General features: G+C 53.2%; 1 protein-coding gene across 2 annotated transcripts in view; it reads right to left on the reverse strand.

The window, feature by feature from the left end:
- The window catches only part of PLXNA1 (plexin A1), a 297,154-nt gene extending 287,086 nt beyond the window's left edge, over positions 1 to 10,068 (reverse strand). The window contains exon 1 of one of the 2 annotated variants that reach the window (XM_074198439.1): positions 10,020 to 10,068. The gene's annotated coding sequence lies outside the window, so the exon portion shown is untranslated. Of the gene's footprint in view, positions 1 to 7,895; positions 8,592 to 10,019 lie in introns of those variants that run through there. The other variant, XM_074198440.1, reaches the window with a different exon arrangement.
- Positions 10,069 to 12,079: the final 2,011 nt, after the last annotated feature.

Here is a 12,079-nt window from a genome sequence, read left to right on the forward strand (position 1 = left end):
GGCTTTCCTGGCAAGAATCTTTGGCCTTCTCCTGGCTCCAGCACAGAACGCTCAAACTGTGAAAACAAGCTTCTTTGGGGCTGGTATTGTGGACGGGGGCTTAACGTTGGTGAACTCCAAAGAAAACATGAATCACTCAACGTTTATCAGTTCAAAACAGGCCTACAATTAACAAGGGGTGGGATTTTTTTTCCTCCTACAGTATAATTATATACATCTTAATGCAATTACCATCCCTGTATTTTGTATATTAAATAGTAGGCAAATGGAGAAAGGAAGAGTCTTCTCAAACTTCCTCTCCTTCCCTTCCCTCCCCGACAACTGGAGTCCCCTCCTCCCTTGGCTAGGGATTCCTGAAATAACTAAGAGTCTAGTCCTGTTTGGGGAGGGTTGTAGGGGGGGAGGTGTTTGTCCTTAGAATATCATGGCTTTAGTCAGACAATAAGCATTTATTATGCACCTATTATTTAATCTGGTGTACAGAAAAGGCAAAGATGGTCCCTGCTCTTCAGGAACTCAATAAAGTCCTCTAACCCAGCCCCTTTCCATTTACAGATGAAGTAACGGAGTCTCTGAGGGATGAAATGATTTGCCCAAGGTCATTACAATAAAGGGGCAGAGCTGGGATTCAAACTCGGGTCTTTGATGTGCTCTTTCTATTGAACATCAGGGCCTTTTTTCAAGTAGAGAAAGTTCCAACTTGTCCCCAGGAGGGACTGTCTGGGCAAGAGAGGAAGGAAGAGTGAGACAGGAAGGGCAGGGAAAGTCTTAAGAGAAGGAAGAAGCAGCAGGGTGAGCTGGGGTTGGAGAGGTCTGGGGTCAAGACTCAGCTCTGAATCTTAGGAGCTGCCTACCAATGAACCTCGCTGTCACCCGTAAAATGGGGATGCTTTACCTATTTCTCTGAAGACTGTGGCTAGGAAGCATTTTGTAGACTACAAACTGCTATGTGTGGGGGTTATTACAAATAACATTAAATATATAAATAACATTTTCTTTTTTTGTCTTTAAAAATATTGTTTGTTATACAGAGTGGCACTCTGGGAAGAGAAAAAGGAGGGATGCTGGGAGAAACTAGGGTGATGTAATTAAGGCAGGGGAAAGGACAGGACCCACCCACCCCCATCTCCAAGAAGAATTCCAAAATAAGGAATTCAGAAGGTGGGCTATGGGGGAAGGTCTGCAGGGTTATCGAACCAGAGTTTCTGACCTCTCTAGCTGTTGTCAGGAAAGAGTTTGAGAAAAAGAAGCCCTGGAAAGGACTGGAAAGAGAAGAGAAGAATGTGATGCTGAAGTGAAAGCAAGTTTGGGGATTTCCTTCTTCCCCTTCCCCCCTCACTTGTGAATCTGAATAAGCCCCAAACAGGCCAATACAAATTCTGTGGCAAGCCATCTACCCTAAGGAATTCTGGACCATGTGTGACCTGCCAAGGAGGGCAAACAAGATGTAGCAGTGGCCTGCATTAATGGAATGATGTCAGGCCCACTCCAGGACCCCAAGCATAAGGCACTTTGCCTCTGAGCCTCAGTTTCCTCATCTGTCAGCCAGCAATAATCCTACTCTACCTCACAGCATCATTGAGAAGATCAAATGAGCTAAACTATGCAAAGGACTTTGTAAATTATCAAGTACTCTATAAATGTCAGCCATTAATATTATTATTACTGGTGTGAGTTATTAAGCAGTTGAAACGGTGACCTTTTAAGGCCTAAGTTGGATTGTTCCTCTTTTTTCCACAGAATCACAGAAGAGAAGGCTCAGTTAGGCCACAGGCTGCTAGCTTCTGGCCACTGACTTTAGGTGGCTGGTCACTCACCACTAGCCTTAGTCAAAACAATAACAAGCAGATAAATTCTCAGGTCCCTTCCATGTCTGACATTCTACATTCTAAGGTCTCTTCCAGCTTGGACACTTTTTTAGACAATCTTGTGATTTGCTCCGGTGCGCACAGGAGTTACTCCTAGTGAGGAAGAAACACGAGCAACCCTCAGCAACTTTATAAAAACAGAGTTGCCTTGGGAGATAAGAGGTTAGCTGACTTGACCAGGGTCTTGAATATCAGACCTTCCTGACCTTGAGGAGCCTCTTTCTTGGTCCCTCATCATAGTTCTGGCATTATTATAATGGATGAATGAAAACTTCCCAGCCCAGACACTTCATTCCCAGGACTGTAAAATTATAACTGTAGAGCTAGGAAAGTCCCCAGTGGTCACCTAATCCAACCACATCATGTTACAGATGAAGCCCAAAGATATTCAGGGATTTGTCGGAGGGCAAATGAGTAGAAAGCAGAAAAAACCAGAATTCGAATCTGGGTCCTCTGACTTCAAATCCAACAGCTGCCCTGTCTCTCACTATACTGAATAAAATACCAACCCCTCAGCCAAGCATTCAAGGTCTTCCTTCCCAGTCTGTACATATTGGAGCCTTTCCATTCCAACCACCCTGGACTGCTCCCTGCTTCTCAGATGTTCCTCTATCATTCTCAAGGTGCCTTAGAAGATCAGAGAAAGGATTTAAGAGACCAAAGCTACCCAGATCATGGTGAATGGGAGAGAAACTCAAATAGCCTAAGTCAACCTTCTCATCTGACAGCTGAAGAAACCGAGGCCCTCAAAATGAGTTCAAATCTTTGGATTGTCCATATTCTTTGCTCAGGCTGAGTCTAACTCCCCCTCCCTAAATCCTACCAGTCCTTGGAGATACAGCTCAAAGGTCACCCCCTCTAGAGAACAGTTGCTTCCCTTCTGATCCCAAGCCCTTCCCCCTAGTAGAGGCATGAATTTAACCCAGTGTTTGGGGCTACCTGTGCCCATTTGTTAAAGTCAAAGGAAATCTGACCAAATCCTAACCTTCCTATTTACTACCTGTGTGATACCTTAGGTAAGTCATTTGCTCTTCCTGGGTCTCCATTTCAAACTTATCTAAATACTATGTAACTGTGAATATCAATAATTCACATTTATCCAGTTTCACGTTTCACGGTGTTTCTTCTCCACTACTGTGGGACAGAGGTAGTCCACTATGACTATCCTCATTTTACAAATGAAGAATCTATGCTCATGAGATCACTATTGTTCGGTCGTTCCGGACCTAAGGTCCCCACCAATTCTAAATCCCAGGATATTATGAAGAGATCCTAACTTAAAGAATGAACTTTCTGGAGGGTGAGGAAACCAGTCTTTTTCCTCTTGGTAAACTCTTCTTATCAGAATGATACACACTCCACCTCAACCCTGATTCCCAGGTAAGAGGAAATCTGATCACCATCACCTACAAAAACAGCTGCTCAGTAAATGTTTGCTGGGGGACCAAACTTGTGGGAGAAGGTAAAAACCTACAGTTTGCTGGGTGTTGATCACACACACACACACACACACACACACAAACACACACACACACCCACGGCTGTTTAGAAACCAAGCCACCTGGGCTGTTTCCTTTTTACAAATGAAGCATTGCCAACCTTAGAAATCCAATTTCCAGTCGGAGGAGGGAGCCCTGAAGGAAACCCAGGCTAGTTCTCCAAAGTCTATATGGGATGAGATCCAAATGAGTCATTCTAATGGGGAGACCCCTATCTAAGAAGGGAGATCATCTGGTTCTGGGAGGGTCTCAGTTTGATCACCTGGAAAAGGAAAGGACCACATAGCTCTCCTCAGTCATCTTGAGTGCTTTTTGTAGCTGCAAACAGAATGGTCATTTTTGGTGGCACAGCAGGGACCTTGCCCTCATCTCACTGTTACATCCACAGATATTCAGTGCAGGACCCAGACCCTGACCTCCAGCAATTGTCCCACAAGGACAGGATACAAGACCTACCACGAGGTGTCTACCACAGAAAAAGGGCTGAATGGTACAAGATATACACTGATCGGGTAGCCTTGGGTTCAAATCCCATCTCAGAAGTTCACTACCTGTGAGACCTCTCTGGGACAGCAGGAGTAGGTCTCTGGGGTCCCTTCCAGCTCTATGAACAAGACATCCATCTACAGACATCATCTAGTGCTACCATTATTTCATCTGTGATCCTATGACAGGGAGTTGGAAGTCCTGGGTTCGAGTTTAGCTGTATGCTCTCAATCAAGTCATGGTCTCTCTGACTTGAGTCTCCTTAACTTTCAAATGGTGATAACTAGACAGCCTCTCCCAAGACCTATAAGGAAGTGACTATAAACTATGTCACTATGAATATCAATAATTCAGCTATACAGAGCTCAAGTTTCAGTGTCTCTTCTCCACAACTGTGGAACAGAGATCCACAATGATGGTCCCCATTTTACAGATGAAGAAACCAAGCCTATGCTCATAACTGCTGTTCAGTCATTCAGTAGCATACAACTCTTCATGATATGCCAATACTGCCCATGAGTTCTTTTAGCAAAGACAGTGGAGTGATTCACCATTTCTTTTTCAGTGGGTTATGGCAAACATAGGTTAAATGACTTGCTCACAGTCAAATAGTTCAGACTTTCCTGACTCTGGGGCCCTTGCTCTATCCACCTGGCTGCCTCCTAGGCAAAGCTTAAGTGACTTGCCCAGGGTTACACTGCTAGTATCTGAGGTTAGATTTGAACTTAGGGCCATTTGACTCCAGGGCCATTGCTCTATCCACTGAGTCAATTAACCACTTCAGAGGTCCCAAGATTACAGATATAGAACTAGAAGGAACTCAGAGGTCATGAGCCTGGATTCTAGTCTAGGTCTCCTGACACTAAAGTATCTCTTTTTCCTCTAGGTTGCTGTCTCACAATCCTCTAGAGTAGACACCCCCCCCCCCCAAGCCTCATCATTTCATGCAGTCTTGAAAAGCCAAGAAATGCCTCTGAATCTCATCAGAGGAGCTACCAAAGAGAAGCCCACCAGCTGAAGGAGGACTACTAAGTGAAGACCTAGTGGAAGAATTAGGAGCTGTTTCAGCAGAAGCACTGGATGATACAAGGGATAGATCTCTGAGCCTCAATCAGGAAGACCTGAGTACAAAACCATCCTCAGACACTAGCTGTGTGACTCAAGGTGACTCACTTTACCTTAGTTGGCCTCAGTTTCCTCAACTGTAAAATGGGAATAATAACTCCTATCTCCCAAAGCTGTTGTGAAGATAAAGCAAGATAATCTTGGGAAACCTCAAAGAACTATATAAATATTTATTATTATTATTATTATTAGAATATTACTATTATTAGAAGAAGAGTTACCTATACCAGGGAAATCACAGATCCTTGAAATGCCCCATAAAATAAATGCTGGAGGAATTCAAAGAGTGCAGCACCTTGGGAGCCCTCCACTGGACCTGGGGCCACTTGTTTTTTGTCCCTGGATCCCCTGGACTGTCCCCGTCAGGGACTTGCCATGGAACAGGCCCTTGATAAATGGCTGAATCATTGTGGCCTGGAAGGATTTCAGGTAGGCCTTAAAAGATGACAGGATGTGGGGAAAACAGAAAGGAAAGATAAGCACCTCCCAGAGAAAGAAAATTGGGACAAGCCCTCTTCTCCTACTATGTCCCAAACAGTAACCTAATCTGAGTGCTCATACCACATCAGATGAATTAGCCTGAGCTGGAACCTGGGTGGATAGAGAAGGATATTCTTCAGCTCCCCAAACCCAGAGAGAATTTTGCATTGCCAGTCAGCAAACCTAGCCTCCATTTTCATCTCCATTATTAACTAGTTGGCTGTGTAACACTGAGTAAGCCTCCCAAGTTCCCTTGAGCCTCAGTTTCCCCATATGTAAAACAAAGAACCTAGGTTAGTATCCTAACGATTCCAACCCACCAGCTGTTTTGGATAATATATGCATACTAAGTCATCTATATAAACCCTTTGAAAATATCCTTCCAAATCAAAATCTTTCTTACAGAACAGCAGGTCTGAATGTAAACCTTAAGACTATCAAATTCCTTCAATTTATAGGGGAGAAAACAAACTCAAGAACTTCAGAGGATATGACTAGACCAAAGTCACACAAAGATTTTAGTTATAGTCAGGATTAGAATCGATATCTTCTGATCCTAACCCTGAGTTCATCCTACCACATCAGGCTGTCTTCTTTGTCCTAAGGGACCAAAAAAGCACCAATCAAAACAGTTCTCAGATCTTCATTCAGCAGCTATCGGTGGTAGTCTGGCAAGGCCAACAATCCCCAGATTCCTTCCCTACCCCATGCCCAAAAAAAGGAATTTAAAAAAATTCAACAAACACAAACACACATCAAGATGGAAAAAAGGTGCCTATGTTTACCTGAGCCTGGACAATAGCCCCACTGTCTATACCACACCAAGAATACCAGGATATTTTGGGCGCCTGTCGAGAGAGGCGGCGTAATTTCAGCCCATTCAGGCAGGGATCTGATTTTGATTTGCTTTGATTTCCGGCTCATTTCAAAATTGCTGCTAAAAAACCGACAGGCTCAGAATATCTCCCAGAGCCTCCGGGGAGATCTCACTGACATCCACACGGATTCCTAGAGCAGGTTTCCAAAGACTTTGAAGATCCTTCCTCCCTTCGTTTGAAGAGGATATATGTGCCTATTCCTCCACAAAGCCTTCTGCAGCTTTCACAAATGGGCAGGGTGATCTGGGAAGGCTGGGTACCTGGATAACAAACACCCACTCCCTAAAGGACCACAGAATCTTAGTCTTCATAGACCCCTAAGATTTCAGAGCTGTGAGGGTCCTTAGAACAAAGAATGTCACAGCTGGGAGAGATCTTACAACTGAGACCGTCACAGCTGGAAAGGGCTTTAGGACATAGGATATCAATTGGAAGAGATGGAAGAACACAGGCTATCATAGCGGGAAGGGACCTTAGAACACAGAATACACAGCTGGAGAGGACCTTAGAACATAGGATGGCACATCTGGAGGAGACCTTAAAAGTCATCTTCTCTTAACCCTCTCATTTTCCATAAGAGGAAACTCCTAAAGTCACAAAGTAGTTTGTCCCAAGGTCACAGAAGCTAATTGGAGCCCAGACTAGAACCTCGCCCTTTCAGATTTCTCTAAACAAGGGGTGATGAAAAGTCACCCAATCTTGTGGAGTCATTCATGTAGATAATTAGCTCCAAGTTCAAGATTTTATTTTTTTAATCTTTGTTACTTGAGCAGTGGGGAAAGGGAAGGTGGGTGGCTAAAATGGGCTCAGAACCAAAATAAGGGATCAGACCGTTCCTTACAAACAAAAAGCTAAAGGCTTCTAAGATTAATCACACAAGATATCTAGGGGCCGAACTCTCTAAGTCAAAGGTCCCAGATTAAGTCCCTCCTCTGTGTCCCAGTTTCTGAAGTCCTATCACATTCATATAACATTCCTGGCAAACACATAGAGGAAGCTTGAGGACTAGATTCTGGGAGAGATGAGAAAGCCTTGGCCCCTTCTCTTATTCCGGTTTAGATTTGGGGACTACTAGAGGAATTTTTGTTAAAAATCTTAGGAAAAATAGGCAAGGGGGAGAGAGGTTATCCAAAGTGGGAGGTACCACCCAACACTCCAAGGGAAAAAAGTACTGTTATAGAAAAAGCCAGGCAGAGGATCCAGGGGCAAGAATTTCTCTTCACTGGTTAAGCTTGGGTAGTCCTAACTGAGAGTTCCAGAGCTCTTCAGAAGCAACATCTCTGACCCCAAAGAACAAAGGGCAGGGAAGAGGTCAGATTTCCTGTGGGCCCCCTGGCCTTTCCTGCTCACTGACCATCCCTCCTCCCATCCCACATCTCAGCAGGGTTCAGAATCTAGCTCTTCACCCCTCCCCGATGAAGTATTCTCTTCACCTGACTTATATTTCAAGAAAGCAAGTTTACTTGGGCGGTGAATCTGATTTTCTTTCGAAGGGAGAAATTCCCTCTTTAAAAAAAGAAAAGAAAAGAAAAGACCAAAACTGAAGCCCTTCTCCTCACCTTGTTCCTTTGCTTTCTTCCCAGTCCCCTCATCTGCACCGGTCAGGTCAGACCCTTCCTTTCCCTTGCCTGGCTGCAGCTTGGGAGATAGATACTCAGCCCTTCTACCCACTGAGTCTATACAAAAGACCTTGAGATTGTTCAGGAAGCAATTAGATGCCGTTCAGAGGGAAATGGTGTTTTCAAATGGATAACCCTTGATAGAGTCAATAGCGGCCTCTTGTTCCCTCTCTAGGCTGACCGGGAGGGGAAGAAGCTTCCCGGGGAAACGTGTTCTGGTCAGCTCAAGGCCCAAGCTGAATCTGCAGAGCCAGAGCCGGGGCTCGGGAGGCTGCTTCTCCCTCTCGGGTCGCCCAGTCCTTGCCGCTATCCCCTGGGTAGATCGAGGTCCATTTTTTTATAATTGTTGAGAGATTGGGAAAGGCATGGCGCTGGAGGGGGCGGTGGAGGGGGCGTCAGTCCGTTTTGGGAAGGGCTCGTGTGAACTTCCCCAGTCCGATCCAAGTCTGGCTCCGGAGTCCTGCCCAAGCAGCGTTCCTCTCCTTTCCCCAAGGGGGAAGCCACGACTCGGGCAAGATTAAACCCACCTCCACCGCCCGCCTCGGAGGGAGTACCCGAGCCCGGGCTCGGACAACGGGCGCGCCGTGACCTTGGACAACTCGCTTCCTTTCCGCAGGTCTCAGTTTCCCCGAGTGTCGAGCGGGGGGAGGCTCCTCCGGCCCCTTTCACGGGCTCCGGAATCGAGGGATTCTGCGGAGGCTGCGAGCTCGCGTCCCCCCGGCCGCCGCCGGAGCCGGGCGGGAAGCGCCACCGGCAAGAGGGGGACCCCCGGAGGACCTCAGCCCCCACGCCCCCTTGGCAGCCAGGCCCCCCGCCCCCCCGGGGCGACCTGCCCCGCGTCACGGAGCCGATCTCCCGGGCTCGGCACGCTCGGCCGCCGCCCCCCGCGCCAGCTGCCGGGCACCCGCCTCCTCCGGCCCCGCCGCAGCCCCGGCCCCGGCCCCGGCCCGGGGGCTCGGCTCGGGGGCCCGGCTCGGGGGCTCGGCGGTGCCGCGGGCGGGAGGGCGGGCGGCCCCGCAGGCTTTGTGTGCGGGCCGCGGCGGGCGGGGGCCCCGGGGCTGCCCGCAGCCAGGCCCCGAGCGGCCGCCCCGGGAGCCTCCAGGCCGGGCTCCTCCCTCCCGGCCGAGCCGAGCTCCGGGCTCCGGGCTCCGGGCTCCGGGCTCCGGGGACACTCGGCCGAAGCGCCGCGGGCAGAGCCGGGCGGCCGGGGCGGCGGCGGGGAGGGGGCGCCCGCAGCCCCCCGGGCCCCCCGCGGCCCCCGCAGCCGCAGCGCCGGCCCCCGCCCCGGCCGCCCGAGCCGCGGGAACCAAACTTTTCCTCCCCGACCCCGGCCCGGGGCTGGGCCCGGCGCGCGGGGGCCGGGGCCGGGGGGCCGGGGCCGGGGCCGGGGCTGCGAGCCGCGGCGGAGCGGCCCGGGGCAGCGGCGGCCCGGCCCGGCCCAGCCCCGCGCCGCCTCCCACGGCGCCGGCCCCGGTCACCGCGGCGCCCCGGCCCCCCGCCGCCGCCCGAGAAGCCCCCCGGGAGCCGGGCCGCCCCGGGCCCCAAGGGGGGCGCCCCGGGCCGGCTGCGGGAGCCCCGGAGGCCGGCCGGCCCCCCGCCCCGGGCCGCCGCGCCGCAGTCCCCGCGCGGGCCCTCCTCCCTCCACGCCCCACGCGGGGGGCGCGCGGCTGCGGGGCCGGGCCCCCCTCCGGCCGCCCCGGCCCGGCCCGGCTCTGCCCGCACGCACACGCACACGCGCGGCTCGGGGCCCGGCCCCGCAGCCCCGCCGCCGGCACGTCCGGAGCCCGCGCCCCTACCTTGGCCGCGGGAGCCGGGCACGCGAGGGTGGGCGTGCGAGGGTGTGCGCGCGTGGAGGCGAGTGTGAGCGGGTGTGTGCGGGGACTGCGAGCGCCGCGCGGCTGCGGCCGGGCACGTCCGGCCCGAGCCCAACTTGCAGGAGCCACGCGGGGCAGGAGGCGCCGCGCCGGCCCGGCCGAGCCCGCCCGCCCCGCCGCCCCGCAGCCGCCCGCCCCGCCGCGCCTCCGGCCGCCGCGGAAAAGTTGTCCCGCGGGCGGCGGCACTTACGGCCGCGCTCCGGGCTCTCCGCGAAGGGGCCGGCCATGCTCCCCCGCCGCGCCGCCGCCGCCGCCGCCGCCTCGGGCCGCCCCCCGCCCCGCCCGCGCCGGCGCTCGGCCTCCCGTGCCCGCTCGCCGCCGCTGCCCAGCATGAATGGAGGGGAGGCCGCCGCGCGGCTGCCGGAGCCAGCCTCGCTCTGGCCGCCCGGGGCGCGCCCCCCGCCCGCACGCGCGCGCGCACGCGCGCCCCGCCCCCCGGCCGGGGGAGGAGCGCCGCGCCGCCGCCCGCCTGCAGGGGGCGCCCGACCTCTGCCCGGAGCCGGCCGGCCCGCGCCGCCTTAAAAGGGCGATGCGGCCGCCGCGCCGCCTTAAAGGGGGCGATGCGGGCCGGCGCGGGGGCCCCGCGGCGGGAGCCGGGCCGGGGGCGGGGGCGGGAGCCGGGCCGGGCCGGGGGCGGGGGCGGGAGCCGGGCCGGGGGCGGGAGCCGGGCCGGGCGCGGCCGCGGGCTTGACAGGAGGGGAAACTGAGGCAGGCGGGGACGGGGCCGGAGATTGCGGTGGCGCAGAGGGGCGACCCCAGGCTGAGGCTGGGGGCCCGGCCAAGGGAGCCCCGCCACGCGGGCCTCGGCCTCCTCACCTGGCCAGGCTGCACCTGCCTCCAGGGCGGGGGAGGACCGAAGGAGAGTGGTCGCCAAGCTGAGGAAGACTACAGGAGTAAGAGGCAGCCTGTCCTCCCCTCCTCCTCCCCTCTTCCCCTCCTCCCCTTCTCCTCCTCATCTTCATCTTCCTCCTCATCATCATCTTCCTCCTCCCCTCCTCCTCATCATCTTCATCCTCCTCCTCCCCACTCCTCCCCTCCTCCTCTTCATCCTTCTCCTCCTCCTCCTCCCCTCCTCCCCATCTTCATCCTCCTCCTCCCCTCCCCCTCCTCCTCCTCGTCCTCGTCCTCCCCTCTCCTCCCCCTCCTCCTCCCCATCTTCATCCTCCTCCTCCCCTCCTCCTCCCCCTCCTCCTCCCCTCCTCCTCCCCCTCCTCGTCCTCCCCTCCTCCCCTCCTCCCCCTCCCCCTCCCCTCCCCTCCTCCTCCAGGCCGCGGAGCTCTCAGGGATGCCGGGCACTGGCCCCAGGTCACACGGTGTCACAGAGTGTGGCTTCAAACCCAGTCCTCTGCGCCCCGAGGGTCACAGAGTTGGAGTTCAAAATGCCCGTGGAGGCGATTCAGAGAGCCCCAGGGACGCGCCCACTTGGAAGACTCCCCGACTACTGAGCACAGCCACCTTGTCCATTCCCCCTTCCTTTTTCACTTGATTATGAGGTCTCTTCTTGGTTATTAGAGGGGCCTGGGCAGCTGCTGGGGGCTGGTTCTTCTCTCCAAAGTGACCTAATATTTTGACTGTTGTTAGTTTAGTTATGTGGGAAGAATGCTGGGTTAATAATAACAGCCCTTCACATTTGTATCGCACTCTCCCATCCATTATCATGTGTGATACCCACAACCCCCTAGTGAAGGAAGCAGAGTGGGGCGTATTATCAGCTTGTGATCGTTGAAGACCTCCCCACAAGTCCTCCCTCACTATGGCATGGAGGAGACCCTCTATTTTGAAGGCTATTCTGATCAAAGGCAACTCCAGATGGCCACATCCAAGTCTTGGTGTTCTCCAGCGCCAGGGAACCACTATTTTCTGAGGACAGGTTCAGAGAGACTCTGCAGCAGTATGGCCATAGAGTGATGGAAATCTTAGCCACCCTCTAATACCATCCCCCAAGTTACAGACAGTCCATGTCAGCAACGGAGGCACCCACACTGATGAAATCAGAGACCACAGATCTAAAAGAAAACTATTCTTAGATTCAGATTTTTGAAATATTGAAAGAAGGTCAGAAAGAGAAAGGGAAACCCACCCAAGGTCAAATAGTTGAAGCTATGACAGCACCCTTTTCTAATACAACCTCTTGGCCATTCTGGATGAACATGAATCCATTCATTAAAAAAACATTTTTTGAGCCCCTACGTATTCTAGGTGATACAGATACAAAGACAGAAGAGAGACTCCCTGCCCTGTATGAGCTTG

This window comes from Macrotis lagotis, chromosome 8 (genome assembly GCF_037893015.1).
Source record: "Macrotis lagotis isolate mMagLag1 chromosome 8, bilby.v1.9.chrom.fasta, whole genome shotgun sequence".
Taxonomy (NCBI): domain Eukaryota; kingdom Metazoa; phylum Chordata; class Mammalia; order Peramelemorphia; family Peramelidae; genus Macrotis; species Macrotis lagotis.